The sequence below is a fragment of the Nicotiana attenuata genome, unplaced genomic scaffold (assembly GCF_001879085.1).
Source record: "Nicotiana attenuata strain UT unplaced genomic scaffold, NIATTr2, whole genome shotgun sequence".
Lineage (NCBI taxonomy): Eukaryota > Viridiplantae > Streptophyta > Magnoliopsida > Solanales > Solanaceae > Nicotiana > Nicotiana attenuata.
The window spans coordinates 207,320-229,109 of NW_017671425.1; the positions used below are offsets into that span (position 1 = coordinate 207,320).

The 21,790-nt window shown below is 41.4% G+C and overlaps 1 long non-coding RNA gene across 1 annotated transcript in view; it reads left to right on the plus strand.

Annotated features, from left to right (window-relative positions):
- The window catches only part of LOC109208219, a 14,594-nt gene extending 10,679 nt beyond the window's left edge, over positions 1-3,915 (plus strand). Inside the window, exon 2 of the long non-coding RNA XR_002065117.1 lies at positions 3,669-3,915. This is a non-coding gene — a long non-coding RNA (uncharacterized LOC109208219). The remainder of the gene's footprint in view (positions 1-3,668) is intronic.
- The last annotated feature ends 17,875 nt before the right edge of the window (positions 3,916-21,790 follow it).

The following is a 21,790-nucleotide window of genomic DNA, read 5'->3' on the forward strand; positions in this document are numbered from 1 at the left end:
TATCCCGGCATAACCCGAGGACCTCCCTGGCATAACCCAAGGACCTTTTTCTTTTATCCCGGCATAACCCGTGGACCTCCCTGGCATAACCCAAGGAGCCTTTTACTTTTTATCCCGGCATAACCCGTGGACCCTCCTGGCATAACCCAAGGACCTTTTTCTTTATCTCGGCATAACCCGTGGACCTCCCTGGCATAACCCAAGGAGCCTTTTTCTTTTTATCCCGGCATAACCCGTGGACCCCCTGGCATAACCCAACCTTTTTCTTTATCCCGGCATAACCCGTGGACCTCCCTAGCATAACCCAAGGAACCTTTTTCTTTAATTCCGGCATAACCCGTGGACCTCCCTGGCATAACTCGAGGACCTTTTTCTGTTCCGGCATAACCCGGTCATTCTCCAGCATAACCTGGTAACCCCCCCTAGTTTAAGGCTTCATTCCCAAGGATACACAATCCTGATTTTATTGCTTAGATATGTGTCACAAATAACTCATGAAATCTTTCCTAGTGAAAACTGGGGCAGAAAAATTTCGTTTGTTTGTTTGTTTTGGTATCTGAGCAGGTTTGACCTCGAGGCATAGGATCCGAGGTAGCTGAAAGAATGAGTCTCCACCCAGAATAAAGAAAGGAAGAAAAGAACAAAAAGAAATAAATTCAAAATGCTGAAGCGGACAAAGATGCGGACTGCTCAAAACCTGACTGAAGTCACAAGCTCCGCCAGTCCCGCTTTGATCCCATGCTGAAGAAAGAAACAACATCCACAACTTGCGAGCATCAAGATTCAGATCGGAGTCCACGGCAAAATTAGCTAAGACTCAAGATCAAGCTTCAAGAGAATTATAGATAGGAATCGTGTAACTCATAGTTGATAGGCATAGCTAGCTTAGCTTTGATTTTCCTTTTTGGTGTAATAAGGAGGTCAGCAAGCAGTAGCAGCAGCAACAACAGTAAAATCACAGCTCCTGGTAGTCCCAGCTACCAAAACTTCCAGAACTACACTGACCTGATTCCTTTATAGCCAAGGATATGTAGGCAACCTCTGAAGCAGGGTTCGGTCAGACGGTTTTCAAAAATGCTTCTCTTGGAGTGCCAAGCAGGCAAAAATCTCTCATGATTCTCATTTATCTTTGCCCGAAAATCCTTCGTGTCTCCGAGCAAAGAGGGGCAGCTGCGAGCACGTGATTTTTGCCTCGCTTGAATTATTCCTATAGAATTCTTAGAATCAGGATTTTTCTTTTATTATTTGAATTTTTGGGGAATTAATTGCATGATTTTTTGTGTTTGTTTGCATTTTGTGTGCATTTTTAGTTGGCATAATTCATAAAAACAAATACAAAAAAAAAATAGCACATTTGCATTTAGAACCCAATTTTACATTTTTTAGGTTTACTAGTTAATTAACATTGCAAAAAATAAGAGAAAATAACAAAAATAGTCCTTTTGCATTTTTACTTTTAATTTTCGATTTTTCTTAGTTTCTTTTAAATTAGGATTTAGTTAATTTTAGAAAATTAGAGTTAAATCAGGTCTTCTCATTTTAATTTTGTATTTAACAAAACTCTAAAAAAATGAAATGAAAATGAATTGAATTTAAATAAAAGAAAGGGAGTAATTGAAAAGAAAATAAAGAGAAAGGGAAAAGGGCCAGTCTGTTTGGGCCAATTTTGCCCCAGCCCAAGCCAAATTCCCCAAAAACCCGTTCAAAATCCAGTCCAGAATCACCTTTGATCCGGTCCAGACCTTCAAACAACAAAACGACGTCGTTTTTTCACCCTTTAATCGTGACCGTTGGATCTCATCAATCCAACGGTCCGGAACTAACGATGATTAAGAATATAAAAGTGTCGGACATGCCCTACCCCCCCCCCCCAAAGCCATCTCCCTCTCACCCCTCTCTCATCAGAGATGATCTCCACCGGCTCCGCCCTAGACCGCCGCCGAAAATCGCCCCACGGCGGCGGCGATCACCCAATCCCGTCCAAATTTACACCACTGGACCGCCTTCCTCTCCTCATCCCAAATCCATGCCCCATTTCCTTCAAATCCTCACCAAACCCTTCGAATATTGAAAATCCTAATGCCGCCTCCGCCGCACACGGCGGCGCCGCCACCCAATCGTTACCAATTTCACACCCCATAACCCCCGTGCCTCCCTCACGCCTAATATGTCATTGGTTTCCTTCGAAACCGTCCAGAATCATTCAAATCTTAGATCCGAGTTCGAGCTTCAACAGTTCAAACCATTCGACCCCAAGCCTTTGTTCTTCGTGATGTAGGAGTTGATTCACTATAAATTGATGCTGTTCGTGTGAATTAGAACATCAAACGTAGTGTCAAGTTTACATCAGTAAGTTTTCCTTTTTCATTTGATTATATTTTCGCATGTGGTATTCCCTCATTGATTAATTGTTTTTCATGTGAATTGATTTAGAATTTTTAGGGTTCGTAATTGATTTTTGTTCCGTTCATTCTGTTTTTGGTTTTAATTTTTGGTGTCTTTTGATTTTTCCTGTTGGTTTAGTTCAGTGTTTGGCTCTATTAATATAGGTTTTAAATCTTTAATTTTCATCTCCCATTGATTAGTCTAGTTAGATAACTCAGTTAGTATATCTCATGTTCGTTGATTCTGGTTTGAGCTTTGATTTCCTTCTTCCTGTTTATATTAATTCTTTGCAGCTTCACTTGTTTTAATTTTGGTTTGATTGGTATTAGAATTAATTCCAGTTGTTCAAGTTTAATTCTATAATTAGTTTTGATTTTTGATACTTAAAATAGGATAATTAGACTATTAGTTCAATTTTAGGTTCTTCTTTTAGTATAATTGAATTTGTTTGAATGATCCAGCATTTGTTGCTTAACTGTGGTCAGTTTTGACCAAAGTTAACAAGGCTGGAGGTTAGTCATCATAGTTTAGTAATTCAGAATCCAATCTAAGGGTAATGTAGGTACTTCAAAATAAAGAATAATGCAGTAACTGAAATTGGAAACCCCTAGAACTTTCTAGATGGGGTTCCAATTAGAATTTCAGGGATTTAGTGGTCTAACTTGGGCAACAAGCCAACAAATAAGGGACTAACTAGCTAAAAATTGAAAAATAAAAGAGGGACTTAGGGGGTAAAATAGAAATCTGCAGCCCTAGTTTTGCCTATAAAAGGCAATGCCCATTGCCTTGTTTCATAAGTTTTGAAATCTGAAAAATCCCCACATGTTTTAGAAGCTAGGAGGTCTGAAAATTTGAAATTCAAATTCAAAAACAAAAGTTTTAAATCTGAGAGTGTGAGAGTTCATTCTAGATCTTAGATCTTCTGAAAACCAAAAATAACACAAAAACTCCAAAAATACTATTCCATTGAAGTTTCTTAGAATAATTTCGAATTCCGGCTGTTAATTCGAATTTCCAGCTTAGATAAGGACGAAAATGACCTGAAGATTCCTTGTGTTTTTGGTTGCTGAAGTTTCAGAAGTTTCTTGGGTTTAATTTCGAGTCTGTTTTGGTTCAATCAAGTCTATTTTTGGTTGTTTGTTGGTGTTGTTCCTCTGTAATTCATTCCTGGGTTGCTGTGATACTGTTTTGGGCTTGAAATTGATCCTGTTGCTACTGGTTTTAACTGCTGTTAGCTGTTGCTGACTCTGCCTTCTTCTTCTTATTCTGCCTCAAATTTCTAGGTACACATCATGTAGCTCTCAAGTTTTGGAAATAGAACGAAGTGCTGCCCGATTTCTCTGATAACTTCCATTATTGAATTTCTAGCAGTTTCATAATTTCATTAGAATTTTCATTTGTAACTAATTAAGGATTGTTTGGACTGTAGAAACTATTTGTTTTAGCATAATTTGAGTGCTATGTCTAATATTGTTTAGTACAACTTAGTTGCATTTTCGAATCTAATATCATGTTAGCATAGGTGTTGAATTAGTGTTAGTATTCTATATCTAAGTGCTTGAAATTATTAGAAGGAGCTGAAAACTTATAATTTGTGAAGTTTAGGAACTTAATAGCTTATTTTGGATCACATGTTATAGATGACCTATTTTTCATACAAAATCAGTAGATCCCATCATGACTTGATAGTTTATTAAATTCTATTATGCAAAATCAAACATTCAGCCGCTCATGTTTCAGTTTTTAGAACTTATTAATTAAACTCAGTTTGTCCAGTCACTTGTCATTAAAAGCAGAGCAGGATTTGGCTCATTGATTCATTGTTAATGGACATTGAAAATTGGTTACACTATCAAGTAATTTGTTGAGTAATACTGGTCTAGTTTATACCTGGACTGTCTGGGCCATAAGGAATTGATTTAACATGGCCCAGTCATACAATAGGTGTCCAGAATTAACACCAGGCCCACCCCCTTCTAATTCAATTGATTTCATCAAGTCAAAGGCCTGGGCGGCTTGGGCCCAAGTTCAAATTTCGTTGCCCCCACGCAGGGCCTGCTCGGAAGCCCATTTGGGGCAACTCCTCATAAAACTGGTTGAAAATATCTCACTATTGGGCCAAGTTCGAAGCCCAAAAATGCTGAAGGATTTTATTAAGGCTATGAATTTAAATTCATAATGCAAGTTTGGGCCTTTCAAGTTAAGTAGCAAGCTCAAATTAAAGGGGTTTTCAGTGATGGAGATTCTTTTGTTTGAGTTTGGACTTGAATTTGAGGCCCGAATTCGTTTGGATACTTTAATAGTAGTTTATTAATTAGGCCCTCTAGAGACAATACTTAATAGAAGAAATAATAGTTCCTTTAGGGTGGCCTTTAAAATAAAGTGAGGTTCACCGCGCCAAATAAAATTCATAGATTGTGTGGCCCTCTTTAAATATAAAAATGTTTAGAATTCGGGACGTGCCATTTAGCGAACTTTCATGGCCTCCCGCAAGTTCAGGTGTGCATTTCATGTGACCCAAATCCAAAACCCAAAACGTTGAATAAAATATGTCGAGGATCCGGGTGCATTTCATATGACGTGATCCAAAAACATGTTTTAAACGACGTTCAATTTCCTTAAAATTAAGTAAAAGCAGTAAATAATTTTAAAATTTCACTATAGGATAAACATGTTTTAAAATCAGATATTAGGCCAATTATAATAGTTTATGCGACCGTGCTAGAACCACGGGATCCGGGGGGTGCCTAACACCTTCCCTCGGGTCAACAGAATTCCTTATTCAGAATTTCTGGTTCGCAGACTCCATTCGGGTAGTCGAGTTCCTCGATTTGGGATTCAAGATAAACCGGTGACTTGGGACACCAAAAGCCAAACCTATCCCAAGTGGCGACTCTGAACAAATAAATAATCCCATTTCGAATAATGTCACTTAAATTGGAAAAACTCCCTTATACATTATCCTTCGGGGTAAGTGTGTAAAAAAGGAGGTGTGACAGATATTGCTAAGGCTTATAAAAAATATAGTGTTAATTACAAAAGGAAATTTCATTAATTACGCGAAATATTTCTATAAATAAATTCGAGGAAGAACATATAATGAACGATTACATTAAGTTAGAACATACACTTGTTCAAACTTAGTCCTCATAATGTTGACTCATTAACTATTCCCTATGCTCTGGTCAAAACAAAAAAGTAAAATTGAACTTTTCGTGCCCAATTTTTAGAGCTAGGTTGTGCATTTTAGTTTTATCTTTTTTTTTTTTTTGTAATTTGTAAATAATCATGTCACGATCAGGAATTCCCACCTTCGAGACCGTGATGACGCCTAACATTTCACTTGCTAGGCAAGCCAAAGTTAGAGGATCTTTAAGCCAATTTTATTCAATCTCAATAAGTAAAGTCAATTAAGCCAAAATGAATCTAAAACTGAGTGCGGAATAATATAAAAGCCCATAATATCTAATACAATCCGAATCTGGAGTCACAATTCGCGAGCTTCTAAAATCTCTACAAAGAGGGTCTGAAATAAATACAACTATCTTGAACGAAAAGAACAGTAAAACAGGGGAAATAGAAGGGGACTTCAAGGTCTGCGGACGCCAGCAGATCTACCTCGAGTCTCCAATGAGCAAATCCAAGCTGCTACGCCTCACGAACAGCTGGGGCCAGTGTCCAAATCTGCACAAGAAGTGCAGAGTGTAGTATGAGTACAACCGACCCCATGTACTCCATAAGTCTCGAGCCTAACCTCGACGAAGTAGTGATGAGGCTATGACAAGACACCCACGTAATGAACTTGTGCAAATAACAATATACGTACAAGATAACAACAGATAAAAAGTTAAACTGTACTACTATTGGGAGGGGACATGCGAAAGGGGTACAAGATACGGTAATTACAGCAGAAATGATAATCAAACAGTCAATATGCCTTTAACGAGTAAAACAGATAAACACCATGAATCAAAACTGCACGGCATCACCCTTCGTGCTTTTACTCTCAACCTCACAATGGAACAATAATATTGTACGGCATTACCCTTCGTGCTTTTACTATCGCTCTCATCATAAATCAATAGATACGGCACGGCAGCACCCTTCGTGCATTAACTCTCAAAATATGGCACGACATCACCCTTCGTGCATTAACTCTCACAATTAGGCACGACATCACTCTTCGTGCATTAAACACTCACATACGGCGCGGCATCACCCTTCGTGCATTAACACTCTCCCTTACCATATAACAATGAATAAGTAACAACAGGGAGATAGAATCAACAAGAACAAGCCTTACGTCAACCATGGTTACCAATCTCAACTTTAGAAACAATACCCAATTATCACAAAAGCCAATGAACGCGGTAAGAACGATCAATTTAATAAGTAACTAGTCTAATCATGGATAACATGATCAAAGTAAGCAATAAAATACAAGGAACAAGTCCCACCCGCATGCTTTAACCGAACAACAACGCATAAGTACTCGTCACCTCACATATACGATGTACTCCACTTCTAAACATGTAGCAAATAGACAAACAAGTCCTAATCCCTCAAGTCAAGGTTAACCACGACACTTACCTCGCTCCAAAGATCCACTCAAAGCTCAACCACAACTTTGCCTTTCAAACAAGCCTTCGAACCAACAAAATCTAGCAAATTACCAACCAAACAATTCATATTATGCCTCAGGAACTACTCACGATTGCAAAAGATTCAATTTAGGTCATTATTGAAAAAGTCAACAAAAGTCAACTCCGGGGCCCGCTTAGTTCAAACCCGAAATTCGGATCAAACCCCGATTACCCATTCACCACCGAGCCCAGTTATGTAACTTGTTTTGAAATTCGACCTCAAATTGAGGGCTAAAATTAAAATCCCTAATTCTATCCAAACCCCGAATTTCCACCATGAAAACACTAGATTTTAGGTTGAAATCTTATGAAATGTAATGAAGGATTGAAAGAAAATATGTTAGAATCACTTACCAATGATTTGGGGGAAGAATGGTGCTTGGGAAAATCGCCTCTAGGATTTTCTTGTTTTGAAAATTTGAAAAATGAGAGAAAATCCCGTTTTTCAGCTATTTGCCCAGTCGCAGATATCACATTTGCGACCTGGGGTTCGCAAATGCGAAGAAACAGTCGTAACTGCGAAATCTCCCCATTTCTGCTGTCAACACAATTGCGATGAATAGTTCGCAATTGCGAATATTGGGCCCTCCGCAAATGCGACCAAAAGGACCGCAAATGCGAAGAAGCTCTTCCCAACCCCACTTCGCAAATGCGAAGGATTGGTCGCAAATGCGAACCTGACAGAGGTTGCAAATGCGAAGGCTGACCTCGCAATTGCAAGGTCTGAGGCCTGCACCAGAACTGAAGCACACCGGCAATGTTTCTAAGTCCAAATTCTCTCTGTAGCCTATCCGAAACTCGCCCGAACCCTCGGGGCTCCAAATCAAACGTTAACACAAGTCCAAAAATATCATACGAACTTGCTCACACGATCAAATCGTCAAAATAACACCTAGAACTATGAATTGAACATCAAATCAAATGAAATTTTCAAGAAAACTCATGAACTTCTATTTTAACAACCGAACGTCCGAATCACGTAAAACCAACTTCGTTTCTCACCAAATTTGACAGACAAGTCATAAATATAGTAATGGACCTATACCGGGTTCTGGAACAAAAATACGGACCTGATATCAATAAAGTCAAACATTAGTTAAACTTTAGATTCATCAAGCTTTTAAACCTTCAAATTTCAACGAAATGCGATAACTCGGGCTAGGGATTTCCGAATTCAATTCCGGATACGTCCAAGTCCCAAATCACGATACGAACCCACCGAAACCGTCAAAACACAAATCAGGGTCCGTTTGCTCAAAATGTTGACCGAAGTCAACTCAAATGAATTTTTTAAAGCAAAATTTCATATTTTATCAGTTTTTAACATAAAAGTTTTCCAGAAAAAAACGCTCGGATTGCGCATGCAAATCGAGAAAGGCTAAAATGAGGTATTTGAGACTTCGAAACATAGAATTAGTAACTAAAACTCTAAATGACCTATCGGGTCATCACAAATCAACACATAGTTCGATTCTTGAACGTGATAAGTTAAAGATAGATTTATGACTTTACTGTTATAAATAATCTTTTTTTTTTAATTAACTTCACTATTACCATGGAAAAACTCAGAAGTCATACACGAAATTAATTGCGAAAGAAACTATTAAAATTTTCTAACAAACAGCTAAATTTGCCTCCGCGCACAATATATATAGACATTCGAGTTGTAAACACTGCAACTTTTTTTTTTTTTTTTTAAATTTTTCTAACAGCTCGTATTATATATTATGAGAAAAGTAGAAAGTAATGGTTCTTGATCTAATCTCATGTTATTTAACAAAGTATTACATTTAGTATATTAAGGAGGAATATGATCATTCAGTTTTCAGGGATCACAACAATTGCACACTGAGCAATATGAATCAACAAGTAATTCGTTCCACGACCATTGGGGCTTAATTGGGTCATTCAACGTCCCAGTTGTACTCTGAGCTTCATTTGCTGCACCCAAATTCAAGTACATTAGTATTTCTCTTAGAAAATAATAGAAAATGAAAGATGCATATGCAAATATCTTAATTTTATTATTGGCGGAATACCTAGAGAACCCCCTAAACTTGGCGTGTTTTATCGAGGCCCCCCTTAAACTTTACCTAGTCCTAATTACCCCTTTGTACTTGGTCTTTTCATAGTCCCTACCTCCAGTGAATTGAAACAGAAATTTAAAACTACAAAAAAAAAAAAGGTCCCGGGGGAAGGGGGGCAGTGGGGTGGGGTGGGGGTAGGGGGTAGCAGCTGAGTATTTGGATTAAAACTCAGCGACAAGGATAAAAAAACAGGTGTCCAAATCTAATTGGATGGTTGTTACACATTAGAAGCAAGTATAAATACGCGTTGTATTTTTATATGGGATAAAATTTTTTGTGTTAAAATGGCACAAAAGGAATGGAATTGGAGTGCCAAAATGGAACAAGACTGAGATGAAGCGTCAAAATGAAAATTAATGCCAAGATAGTGGGGCTGTCTTTGTATTTGGCCATAAAGATATTTTATTTACGCTTTTCACATGGAAATAAAAAACGACAAGAGAATATAAAAGATGCATGCAAATAGAGAGTCTTGGTTCTCTTTGTTTCATTTTCTACAGGAAGAAAGGTCCAAATTTACTCATTTACTATATAAATATCTTAAATCTATCATTTATTATACCTTGAGATCACGCATACCTTGTTGCTAGCAAATTGTTTAGCTCATATTTACCGTAGATTTTAAGGAACCTTTAGCATTGACCGTGGATTTCTCATGTCAAATTACGTCGGGAATAGATCTAACTTAAGGGGTTACAGGATCCCATAAACTTCGGCAGAGATCTTGTTATATATATAAATATACCTTGAAAATGATTAATTCAAATCACTTGACACCCTGATACTAAAAGATTTTAGGGACACTGGTTGACTGGTGCCCCGTCGCATAAAAATCCTGGGTCCGGCTCTGGTTATACTTTAAGTTGGAACTCGATGATTTGCTTATAGCAAGGATATACGAATGACCTCATAGTAACACATGATAAAGATATTTCATACAGTAAACTGAGTACTCCTTTTCACCATTTTCACATAAAAAATAGCTACAAAAGAATATAAAAGGAAGCAAAAATAAGATAGAAAACTTACATTTGAGTAATGGATGTGAAGGACGACCAGGCATGTCCCTAGCGGCAACCTCTGAGAAAATCATCAGAAGCACAAGCAAAGTAAGTTTGATAAGCAAAATATTTTTTGTCTTGAAAACCATTTTGTGAATATTGTTTGGCTCAAAAGTTATCGATATATTTTGCAAGCTTAAAAACAATCAAAAGTAAGAAAGGGTAAATCGTAATCAAATATAATAGACCTAGAGATGAAAAATGAAGTTGTTGTTGTAGATCTAATAGTGATAATATGAACTCAAGAGAAAGTATTCGTTAGAGATAGCGATAGAGAGAGAGTATGAGAAAATGAGAGAGTTGCATTATTCCAGAATAATCCCCCCTTTTTACAATGTGAAGGTCTCCCTTATATAATAAGAGACCTTCCTCTAAATAATCAAAAAGTTACAAAAACAGGTAACGTTTTCCTAGTGAAGACACTGAGTCCTAAACGATGTCGCTTTTGTCCCCACATCCGAGTCGTACCCTTACGTTAGTTGGCGTATACTCACTGGGCGTACCCATTGGCCTAGAGACGCTGACGGTCAAATTTGACCCTATACAGTTAGTCCCTCCGCTCGTTGGAGACGCATTCGGTGGGCGTCTTCAATGGGCGGAAATGCAAACCTCGGCTTAGGAGAATTTGACCTCGACCAGGGGCAGCAACATGAATGAGGTAAAACGTATGACGTTGTTGAGCCACTGACGCGTGGCTTTCTTTTTTGAATGACGTCATCGCCTGTATGCGTCATTTTAATTATACTTTTGCCCCCGAGGCGGTTTCAGAGGATGATGTGTACATTTTTTGTTTCCCGCGCACGTTTTGAATCATGACTCTTCGATTTCTGTGCAACTTATCCCTATAAATAGGAGAGAGGTTCGATTCGATTCAACTTTCAAACCTTCGGAAAGCATTTTCTGATTTACTTCTTTGTCTTTCTTTCTTGTAACCGTTATTTCGTGTGGGATTCCTCCACTTCTTTTGAAGTCATATTTCTCGTCGTTAGTGCATTATTTCCCAAACAGAATCATCATGGTAAAACGTAGTCAAGGTGGTAAAAAGACCAAGGACACTGACCCATCTAGGGTTCCGCCTTCCTCTGGCAGTGAGGGGGAGGAAGTAAAAAAGACCCTCGTTCCCCTTTCTGTAGACAACGTCCTCCCAAAGGACATGCATATTCGAAGGGATTTTCAAACGAAAAGTCCAGCCCTTCCCTAGGAGCGTAGCGACTTACTGCAATCTCATCTAGACGACCTTCGAGTGACACACAACATTCCGAACCATGTGGAAATGGCTCCGGCTGGATGGACTACGCCAATGTGCACAGGCCTGGGTACTGCACATTTTACGAGTACCCATTTTTGATCGGCTATGGTCTCCCGATCTTCCCTCTAGCGGAGGAGCTTTGCCGCTTTTACAATGTGTTCCCGGCTCAGCTTACTCCTTACACCTTGAAGGTGTGCAGGATTCTGACCACGTACGCGGCTAAGGCTGAGTGCGGCGTCTCAGTTCACCATCTCTTACAATTATTCAGCCCTGGTTACCTGAGGGGTACTGTGTTGCAATTAAAAAGCCGTGGTACGAAGGGTTTGGTAGTTAGGGCTGACGACAAGGCCAACCGCCTCTTCTGGCGTAGGTACTTCTACATCAGGACGGAGCACCTGGTGTCTAAGCCTGAAGGATTCCCGAAAGGTGGAACCCAGATCGTGAGTACCTTTATTTGCAGGATTCATGACTGTTCGCGACCTTGACCATTTGGCCACTGTGATTTTATTCTTTTCTCTTTTTTTTGTAGCGAGGGCTTCTCCACCCCAGTTTATTGATGATATTAAATCATGGGTGGAAAGACTAATACCTTATGCGGAGGAATGCCGTACCTGGGCTGCATTTCTTCAACAGTACGGCCCGTCAGGTAATTCTTCGGCCTTGGTTTGGAAACTCCCTTAGATTTTGTTACCTAACTTACTCGTGTTGGTAGGTCGGAGCGCACCTAAGAAGAAGAAGGCCGTTGTTGCCTCGCCTAGGGCGGAGACGGACTCTGATGGCGAAGACATACCCTGCGGCTCGTTCAGCGATGGCGCTCCAGAGGTTCCTCAGCATGAGGCTGCGCCTATGGCGGCGTCTGCAAGTGAAGCGACTCCTTCAGTGCCGTCCCCGCGGCTTACGGAGGAAACTTCCGAAGGTGAGGAGCCGCCAGAGAGAAAGAGGCGGCGGTTGATAACGGGCAAGGGGATAGCGATTGAAGACAAGAGGGTAAGTGAACCTCGTCAAGTATCGAGGCCGATTTTTATGGCCGATGCTATCCGTTCTGGGAGGTCGGCTCCACAAAGGAGAGCTGATGCCGATGCCAGCCCAGCCCGTGTCCGGAGAGTGGTTCGTCGGCTGTTGTTGAAGAAGTGGGCGATGGTGTCGCGAGGGCGGATACTGAGGCCGCCCGTGGAGATGCAGATGGGTTGATGAGGGGTCCAGCCCACGTGGAGATGACGACGGGTAGGTCTAACCGCCGAATTATGATCCCAGGAGGGTATAACCTGTTGCAACACAGCGAGCAGGCTGCAGCGGATATGACCCTGTTATGTGCGACCGCTGAGCGTGAAACGTTGAAGGGTGTTAGCGACGGGGACCTATCACGGAGGGTCGCTGGCGCGGCCTTGCAGGTAGCTTTCAGTTTTCTCTGTGTGCCGTAAGGCTAACTGTGATGCGTACTGACCTGCCTTTCCTCTTTTTCTTCTCCTTTTTAGACTCTCATTTTGGAGGTGGAGAGGAGGCGGCGGGCGCACAAGAAGGCCCAATTGAAACGGAGGGTGGCCGAGCTGTAGCAGGTCGACGAGCAGCTGATGACTGCTCTGGCTCGGAACATTGAGCTGGAGACTCTTCTCCAGTCTAAGGAAGAAGAGTTGGAGGTTGGCCGTGGGGTAGCGGCGGAAGCTGTTGATTTGCGGATCAAGGTTGCCGCTTTGATCGCCAAACTCGATGCCAAGGCGGCTGAGATTGAAGTCCTTAAGCGGACTGCTGCACCAAGGCCTGATGAGGATGCGCATCGTGAGGTGCATGATATGTGGGTATACGCCGAGGCTAGATTGGTCGTATTCGAGGAGTTCTTAGCTGCGGGTCGAGCCACTGAGGCGGAGGTTCAGGAGCAACGGCGCATAGCCCGCGTCGCTCGTGAAACTTGTGGGTATAGTTCTGATTTCCCAGACCGGGCGGGCTATAACTCCGAAGACGTCAACCGTCTAGAATCCGGCTCTTGGATCTCTGCAACATATCAACCCGGGGGCGGCGATGAACAAGATGTTGGTCAGGCGGGGGACGAAGAGCAGAATGGCGGTCACGCTGGGGGTGACGGGCGAAGCGGCGAAGCCTCTTAGGACTTGTATATATTTTATTTTGTTGTATTTTGGAATGTAAATGGGACCTTCTGTAAGGTCAGGTGTACATGCATTTTTTGAATGATAATGAAAGCCGCACTTTTGCTGCCATTCTTTTCCTTTTAGCATCTTTTATTTTTGGTACCTTGTCTACGCAGAGCGGATGCTCATTTGTAGGATTTTCAGTGTGTTTCTCGAACGTTGTCTGTGTTATCCGCCGATAGGATGCGGCTTTGACGCTAAATAGTGGTGGCTTTAGCTAATAATGGCATCACTTCAATTGTTAGTTGAGTGCCTTTCGTCATAGTCGGACAGGATTGGCGACTGTTAGGTCCAATTGGCCTTAGCCATAATACTGTCGATGGCCTTATCCATGTACGTAACTTCGACTGTCGTCGAATTACTTGTTTGTAGTGGTCAAGCTGGGTCGATTTACTGACAATAATGGTCTTAGCCATAATACTGTCGATGGCCTTAGCCATGTACGTAATTTCGACTGTCGTCGAATTACTTGTTTGTCGTAGTCGAGTTGGGTCGACTTGTTGACGATGATGGCCTTAGCCATAATACTGTCGATGGCCTTAGCCATGTACGTAACTTCGACTGTCGTCGAATTACTTGTTTGTCGTAGTCGAGCTGGGTCGACTTGTTGACGACGATGGCCTTAGCCATAATACTGTCGATGGCCTTAGCCATGTACGTAACTTCGACTGTCGTCGAATTACTTGTTTGTCGCAGTCGAGCTGGGTCGACTTGTTGACGACGATGGCCTTAGCCATAATACTGTCGATGGCCTTAGCCATGTACGTAACTTCGACTATCGTCGAATTACTTGCTTGTCGTAGTCGAGCTGGGTCAACTTGTTGGCGACGATGGCCTTATCCATAATATTGTCGATGGCCTTAGCCATGTACGTAACTTCGACTGTCGTCGAATTACTTGCTTGTCATAGTCGAGCTGGGTCGACTTGTTGACGACGATGACCTTAGCCATAATATTGTCGATGGCCTTAGCCATGTACGTAACTTCGACTGTCGTCGAATTACTTGCTTATCGTAGTCGAGCTGGGTCGACTTGTTGACGACGATGGCCTTAGCCGTTCATACATTGGAGATGGCCTTAGCCGTTTATACATTGGAGATGGCCTTAGCCGTTCATACATTGGAGATGGCCTTAGCCGTTTATACATTGGAGATCATGCTAGTTCAGTCCCTTTGTCATGTCAGTCAGGAGAGCGTATGGAGTGGCTGGTATGATAAACTTGTTCCGCAAATATCTCCGGGTGCCCCCTCTACCGCCTCGTTAAAAACCTCCCCGAGAAAACCCAATTGGGACAAAACTCGGGTAAGGGAAAAAGAGTGCGACTCGGGAGACGCCTTTCAGAAATGGAAATACTTGAGGTGGGCGACGTTCTAATTGTTTTGGAGCGTTTTTCCTTCCATTGTTTCCAATTGAAAAGCTCCTTTACTTGTTGCTGCTGTGATTTTGTAGGGTCCGTCCCACTTGGTGCCCAGTTTTCCTTCGCTTGGGTCTTTTGATGCCAATGTTTTGGCTTTGAGGACGTAGTCTCCCACTTTGAGTGGTCTTATTTTGGCTCTCTTGTTGTAGTATCTTTCGATTTTTTTTTCTGAGCCACCATTCTTATGTGGGCCATTTCTCTTCTTTCCTCGGCCTCATCGAGGTTTTGAAGTCTGTTTATGTCGTTCTCTGCTCCGCTGGTATGTGAATACCTCAAGCTTGGTTCGCCGACTTCGACTGGTATGACCGCGTCGGTTCCGTAGACCAGTGAGTACGGTGTTTCTCCTGTGGAGGATTTGAGTGTGGTCCGGTGTGCCCACAACACTTCCGGTAGTAGCTCGGGCCATAGCCCTTTGGCTTTATCAAGTTTCTTCTTCAGTATGTTCAGTATTATTTTATTGGAAGACTCTGCTTGGCCGTTGGCGGCGAGGTGATATGGCGTGGAGAGTATTCGCTTAATATGCCATTTGTCGAAGAACTCTATCGTCTTTTGGCCGATGAACTGTCGTCCATTGTCGCAGCTGATTTCCTTGGGGATGCCGAAGCGGCAGATGATATTCTTCCATATGAAGGCGATGACTTCCTATTCGCGTATTTGGGCGTACGCACCTGCTTCCACCCACTTGGAAAAATAGTCAGTTAAAACTAATAGAAATCGTACCTTTCCTCGTCCCGGTGGTAGGGGACCAACTATGTCCATTCCCCATTTGATGAAAGGCCATGGGGAAGTGACTGAGTGAAGTGGTTCTCCTGGTTGGTGTATCATGGGGGCACACTTTTGGCATTGTTTGCATCGGCGAACATATTCCGCTGCGTCTTTCTTCATTGTGGGCCAATAATAGCCGGCCCGTATTATGCAGCGCATGAGGGCGCGGTTACCTGTGTGGGCGCCGCAGTGACCTTCGTGTACCTCTTCGAGCACTGGCCTCGTTTGGTGCGGCCCTAAGCATTTGGCTGGGGGTCCGCCAAACGTCCTTTTGTAGAGCTCGTGGTTTATCAAGCAATACCGGGCGGCCTGTACGCGGAGCTTCTTGGCTTCTTTTTTGTCGAGTGGGAGTGTTCCATCCTGCAGATAGGATACTAATTGGTTGCGCCTGTCCCAAGTCAAATTTAAAGAGAGTATCTCAGGGTGATAAATAGCTGAATGGATGAGGGTGACCACACTTTCTTTGTTGAAGTTTTTAGTGGCTGCGGACAATTTTGCTAGACCGTCTGCTTCAACGTTCCGTGCCCTCGGAACTTGTTCGAAGCGGCACTCATCGAACTCAGTCATTAATCTGTGGATTTCTGACTAGTATTTTTGCAATCTCTATTCCTTGATTTGGTAAGTCCCAGTGACCTGGTTCACCACGAGTTGGGAGTCGCAATGGAGAACGAGTCGTCAAGCTCCGTACTTGATGGCTAGTTTTATACCTGCAATAACAGCCTCGTACTCGGCCTCGTTGTTAGTCATCTCGGGGCATCGTATGGACTGGCGAATTATTTTGCCCATGGGGACCTCGAGAACGAGTCCCAGTCCCGATCCCGAGGCATTAGCGGCTCCATCAGCGTAAAGAGTCCATAGGTCGGTGTTGGAGGGGGCACGACGTGCCTCTAGTTCCGCCTTTGGTAATATCTCTGCGCTGAAGTCGGCTACAAAAGTTGTCAAGTACTTGCGACTTGATGGCGTTTCTTGGGTGATATGAGATATCGTGCTCGCTGAGCTCTATGGCCCATCTGGCGAGCCTGCCTGATAACTAAGGCTTATGTAGGATGCTTCTCAAGGGGAAGGTCGTCACTACTTTTATGGGGTGGCACTGAAAATAGGGTCGGAGCTTCCGTGAAGCTACGACCAATGCCAAAGCTAATTTTTCGAGGTGCGGATACCGTGTTTCCGCGTCCACAAAGGTTTTGCTAATATCGTAAATAGGAGATTGCGTACCTTCGTTTTCACGAACCAAGACTGCGCTGACGGCGACCTCGGATACGGCCAAATATACCAGCAGGGGCTCGCCTGGACTTGCTTTGGCCAGCAGTGGTGGCGAAGATAGGTATGCTTTCAATTTTCTCAAGGCTTCGACGCATTCCTCATTCCACTGTAACCCATTGTCCTTTCTTAGCACATTGAAAAATTTATGGCACCTGTTGGAGGATCATGAGATGAACCTGGATAGGGCGGCTATTCGCCCCGTCAGCTTTTGCACCTGTTTTTTGCTATTCAACATCTCAAGTATTGCGTCTATCGCCTTGATCTGATCTGGGTTGACCTCGATGCCTCGTTGTGATACGAGAAATCCTAAGAATTTTCCTGAGGCCACGCCGAAGGCGCATTTCTCGGGGTTCAATTTCATCCCGTACCTTCTCAATATCCCGAAGGCTTCTTTCAGATGGTCGATGTGGTCCTCTTTTCTTGTCGACTCACCAGCATATCGTCGATATAGACTTCCATAGTCTTACCAAGCTGCTCTTTGAACATTTTAGTGACCAGTCTTTGGTACGTAGCCCCTGCATTTTTGAGCCCGAAGGGCATTACCTTGTAGCAGTAAGTCCCTTGGTAGGTGATGAAAGTCGTCTTCTCCTGGTCCTCCTCAGCCATCATGATTTGATTGTAGCCGCAGTAGGCATCTAAGAAGCTCAGTTGTTCATGTCCTACGGTGGCGTCGATCAATTGGTCGATGTGGGGTAGTGGGAATGAATCCTTTGGGCATGCTTTGTTCAGATCGGTGAAATCCGCATACATTTTCCACTTCCCGTTTTTCTTTTTGACCATGACGACATTGGCGACCCACTGGGGGTCTGAGCACGTGATTTTTGCCCTATATATGAATTATTCCCAAAAATTCAAACAAAATAATTTTTCTTTCATTATTTTACACTTTTGTGAATTTTGTGTTATTTTCTGTTAATTGTTTGTATTTTATTTGTGCATTTTAATTCATATGAAAAATATAAAAAAAAAATACGCATGACATTTGCATTTAGGATCTAATTTCATATTTTAGGATTATTTAGTGGTTAAGTTGTTTTTAGAACAAAATTTAAAGAAAATAATAAAAATAGTCCATTTTTGCATTTTTAATTGTTAATTGTTGAATTTGTCTTGAGTTTACTTTAAATAGGACTTAATCAATTTTTAGGAATTAATTAGCTTCATTTTGGAAATAAATTGGGTCTCTATTTTAATTTTGCATTTTAATAAAATCAGAAAAAATATAAATACAAAATGAAAACACAAAAAAAAGAATTGAAAGAAGGCAAAACAAAAATGAAGGAAAAGAAGGCTGTCTTCTAAATGACCCGAATTTGGGACAAATTGTTAAGCCCAAAATAAAATAACCACGCCTAAATCACCCCACGCCCAGGCCCAACCCGTCCTCCACCCGGTCCAAATCTTTGTCCCCCCAAACGACCCCGTATTGAACCCAATTAATCCTGGCCGTCGATGTTATTTCATCAGACGGTCAGGAAGCTTAGACCCATTAATATTTAACGGTCGGAACCCCCTACCCCCATCTCGTCTCTTTCAAAGCCCTCCCCTCATAGAAACCCTAGCGGCAGCACCCTAATTCCCCACCGCCGGCGATGGCGGCGCCGATGCAAATGACTCCCAAAATAACACCATGAACTCCCCTTCTCCTCCTCTATCCGAATCCACTGTACTTTTCCTTCGAATCTTACTTGAACCCGTCGAATCTTCGTTTGAAGATTTTCCGGCCATGACGCAACTTCATCCATATTCGCCCAAATTAACACCTTAGGTTCCTTTTCCTTTCCCCTATCCAAATCCCCGATCATTTTGTCTCGAATCTGCCTGGAACTGTTCGAATTTCAATTTGAACATTTCCCGGCCAAAACCCTAGTTGCACCAAACTACCCAAATCGATACCACGAGGTACCCGTGCTTCCCTCATGAAGAATCTACGGTTGATAGCATCCAATTCCCACCGGAGATGATCGAATTTGGACTGTGAGAGTTGGCCGGATCTTTTAGTGAGTTTCCGTTCATTTTTAATGTTTAACTGTTGCTTAATTTTGTTTGGTTTTATGTGTGATTGGTGCATGTTTTCATTTAGTCACATATTGATTTCTGCTTTTTTTTTTTTTAATTTTAATTTTGCGTCCTTTCTGCTCTTTAGTTGTTAACGCTATTTAGGTTAAAATCCGTTTAATTCATGTGTGTTGGTTGTTTAGTTTAGTTCATACAATAATTCATAATCCTTCAGTGTTTTGAAATTTAGTTTGTTAATTGTAAATTCAGGGTTTTGTTGACGATTGTTTGCAGCTTAGTGATTTGAATTGTTAGTTTAATGGAATTCTTCAATAGTTACTGATCTCATTAGTTTATAGGATTAGTTCAATGTTAAGGGCATTAGGCTGTAGTTAATTTTCATTAGGTTAAATGAGGTTGGGCTTTAGTTGAATCTAATTTGTTAAATCTCAGAATAGTATAAGGTTAGTTTAGGGAGTTCAATTGAAGAAGAATTTACTAGAAGTTTCTAGGTGGGGTCAAAGTGAAATATTAGGAGAAGTAGTAAGGTAACTTGAAGAAGAAGTCACAATTTTAGGGACCAAATGTAAAAACCTAAAATCTGAAGTCTCACCCTCATTGTGCCTATAAAAAGGGCATTCACATGCCTTCATTAACAGGTTTTGGGAGCTCAAAATTCCCCCCTCCCCCCAGAAAGCTCTCCCTAGTTTTCAGATCTAGTTTTGAAATTCAGCATTCAAACAAACCAAAAACAAACAGAAAATACAATAAAAAAATCCAAAAACAACACTGTTTCATTGCCTTCCTTAGGTTATTTTCCAAATTCCAGCTTTAATTCAGTCTTCTGGTTCATTTCAAAACCAAAAATAGTTCGAATTCTCTATTACTGTTCAATGTTTGAAGTTTGAAAGTATTTGGAGTCATTTGAGCACTGTTGATTAGTTAATTAGAGTCAACTGAGGGTTATTTCTTGGGCATATTGATTCCCTGGGTTATTTCTGGCTATCTGGTGCTGTTGTGGGCTGATTTATTGAGTTTGCTTGGTTTTTCAACTCATTTCTGAACTGCTGAATCTGTGCTGGACTGTTATTACTCGTTCATTGACTGTTGCTGGGGTTTTAAATTGGTTTCTGAGTTGCTGCTGAAGTTGTTACTGTTGCTAACCTCTCCTTTTTCTATTTCAATTCAAATTCCAGGTACACTCCTTAAATTGATGTAATTCTGAGTTGAAGCTGAAATGAAACCTATTCACTCGTTTGGATCATGTCTGTCAACACTTAGGCATATGTTGATTGTTATGTGGTTGCTTAATCTAGCTTTACATTTGTTGAACTAGTGTTGTTTAATTAGGCGTATCTCTACTGATTTGTACTGTTTAAACTCATATTAGACTGTCATGGACTGATTTAACTTGTAGTTATAACATTAGTATAGCTAACACTCATCTTAGTTTAACATTTTTCTGTTAAAAGTTTAGAAATCAGACAGCTTAAGTGTGTGATGAACACGTCCAGTTTAATTTTGTGCTAAACATGCATCTCGAGCATTTTTTTGTACTACACTAATCAACATCAGCAAACTTGTTATTGAGGTCAACTTCTTAGTCTCATCGAGTTCACTGCTTCAGCATAAGCATTAATAGTTTTAGGTTGGTAGTTAATTTCTGCAATTTGGCTTTAAATCAAGTAGGCATCATCAGCTCACCAACTGGAAATCAATACTCTAGCGAGAATGAGCAACAGTAGGGAGTTTGAAGCTTAAATTGGTTTGCAACGCGTTTAGGATCACGTTAATGTGTAATTTCAATTTATTGTCCAGAAACCTTTGAGTTAATGTTAATTGTTAATTGATTTTAGTATGTAAATTCAGCAGGGTGTTGTTATCAATCGATTCACATTTCAGTGTACTGTAAAGATCTGGGCTTACTAGCCTAGTTCACGTGATTGAAGTACGATTCCTTTAATGCACGGGCCCATGTCCATTTACAAATCCCTTACGTTTGGGCCTGGGCCAGAGGTTTTGACGAACTAGCCTGACTCGTATGGGCTCGGGTACGTTTTATCCTTGTTGGGCTTATCTTGGAGCCCAATGGCTGGACTGTGGTGTAGAATTATCATTTGGTCCAATAACAAATTAATTAGGACTTTTCCTTTCATTATTGGAGACAAAATTAAAATAGAAAATTATAGATTGCTTTAGGATTGCCTTTTAATGATAAAATGAGATGAGCCTCGCTAAACAAAACAAGTAAATCGCGGGGCCCTCGACAAATGGTTATATAAAAATACTTAGAATTCGGGACGGGCCGTTTAACGAATTTCACGGCCTTCCCCAAAGATAATAACGAGTTAGTCTCTTTAGGCGCGTATTTTAATAATTTACCTTCCTAAACTCGGGTGCGCATTTATGTGACCCAGTTCCAAATCTCAACGAAGTCGAAATGTGTCAACAACCACGGGTGCATTGATGTGACGTGGTTCAAGACACGTTTTCACGACGTTGCAATTCTCATTAAAAATAATAATAAAAGCGGTTTAAAATTTAAAAGCACATAAGCTAAAACATGTTTTGAAATCAGATAAAATCCAAATACAACAGTTGAGCGACCGTGCTAGAACCATGGAACCTGGGAATGCCTAACAGCTTCTCCCGGGTTAACAGAATTCCTTACTCGAATTTCTGGTTCGCGGACTGTTAACAGAGTCATATTTTCCTCGGTTCGGGATTCAATCGGTGACTTGGGACACCATTAATCTCCCAAGTGGCGACTCTGAATAT